The sequence below is a fragment of the Mobula birostris genome, chromosome 13 (assembly GCF_030028105.1).
Source record: "Mobula birostris isolate sMobBir1 chromosome 13, sMobBir1.hap1, whole genome shotgun sequence".
NCBI classification, from domain to species: domain Eukaryota; kingdom Metazoa; phylum Chordata; class Chondrichthyes; order Myliobatiformes; family Myliobatidae; genus Mobula; species Mobula birostris.
Genome location: NC_092382.1, coordinates 39,064,730 through 39,066,481, shown reverse-complemented (window position 1 = coordinate 39,066,481; position 1,752 = coordinate 39,064,730). Strand labels below are relative to the sequence as shown.

At 46.6% G+C, this 1,752-nt stretch overlaps 1 non-coding gene across 1 annotated transcript; it reads right to left on the bottom strand.

Moving 5' to 3' along the window:
- Positions 1-1,115: 1,115 nt before the first annotated feature.
- Positions 1,116-1,209, bottom strand: trnai-uau (transfer RNA isoleucine (anticodon UAU)). The gene is made up of 2 exons: positions 1,172-1,209; positions 1,116-1,151 (listed from the first exon to the last, which is right to left on the bottom strand). It is a non-coding gene; the product is annotated as a tRNA-Ile (tRNA).
- Positions 1,210-1,752: the final 543 nt, after the last annotated feature.

Sequence of the window (1,752 nt, the reverse complement as noted above, 5' to 3'; positions counted from 1 at the left end):
TCTCTCTCTCCTTTTTCTCCCTCGCTCTCCTGTCTTCTCCTATCATTTTGGATCTCCCCCTTCCCCTACCACGAGGTTGCGCTCCAGCTCACGGACTAAATTCAACGGCGCCTTTAAGATTTCTCACCCTGTCTCTCTCGTCCGTTCTCATCACCTCAGATTACAAGTTAATTGAAAGTAACTGAACAACGTGCCGATACACTTATAGACAACAGGACGCGTTACAAGCCGGAGTTACTTGTGAGATGATACCAGTTGTAGAGTAATGAATCACGGCCAGTCGTCACACCGAATCCACACTAACACCAGACACACCATCACACTGATGATCATGTTCCAATCTGACCCGTCGGATCGCAACCAGACAAAGACATGAAAGGCCAGTTATACGACCGATTGTGAAGGAATATTATATTGGGAACAACAACCTTCAGGCAAGTAGATCAAATCAAGGTCGCAGTGGAGGGATCGCATTGCAGCTAGAGGGATCTGACCATTGGAAACGGAATCTCAGCACGTCAGTAGAATCGGGGGAAGTGTTCTCTCTTTCACAGAGGCTTGGTGAACACAGGACATGTGAGAATTATTTTATAATTCTGTGCTGAAATACTGGAGCTTCATGTTGGGAGAGAGGGATAGAGATATCAGCATCTCGATACCATTTCTGGCCATTGAGGCCACGATTAATATCTCTTTTGTTCGCGTGTGCCTGAAACAACTCGCCGTTGTAAGTGAACATTGAGCTTAATCGACAGCACAGCGAACCAAGGTGAGGTGCAATTACAGCGTTTCTGAGGCATGGCTTCAGGAAAGGTCGGGTTCGTTGTTTCACTGCTTGGTTAATTGAATTGAGAAGACAGGAATGTGTTGGGCTTGTGATGTCTTGATTCAACAAAGAAACAGCCTGTTCAGGCACGTTCAACAAAGGGAAGTGAGGCTACGCGTGTTGAGCGAGAGAAGCAAACACGGAGAATGTTTGCAGCCCCGCGGGCACATGCCTTTTAGTGAATAAGGTCAAAGGTGCATCGCTTCGAAGTTAAATGCAAGTAATAAACAGGGTGCTCAGCTTGAAAAACGCGCAGTGACCTGGGCGTTGCAAGCATTAAAATCACAAGTGCTCTAGGTGAGGCTCGAACTCACAGCCTCGGCATTTCTCCGCCGAGTACTGCCATATAAGTACCGCGCGCTAACCGATTGCGCCACTAGAGCCCAGCGCTGCAAACACTTGGTTGTAAATATCTGGAAAGGAAAACTGGAAGAAATTCCAATATCATGGAGCAAACAGCACAGAAATATACGTGAAAAGGCCGTTCGGCCCACAATGTATTGCCGTGACATCTAAACAGCAAATCAAAGATACTCAAACTCTAATCCCTCCTTCCTACCTTGTCCATATCCCTCGATCTTCCTGACATCCATGAGGATATCGAGTAATCAAAAGTGCGCATCAAATGCCACCTATAAATTTGCTGATGATGCAAACATTGTAGGTAGAATCTCAGATGGAGAAGAGAGGGCCTACAGGACTGAGATATGCCAACTAGCGGAGTGGTGTCGCAGCAACAACCTGGCACTGAACATCAACAAGACGAAAGAGCTGAGTGTGGACTTCAGGAAGGGTAAGACGAAGGAACATATTCCAATCCTCATAGAGGGATCAGAAGTGGAGACAGTGAGCAGTTTCAGGTTCCTGGGTGTCAAGATCTCTGATGACTTATCCTGGTCACCACATATCGATGCAGTTCTAAAGAA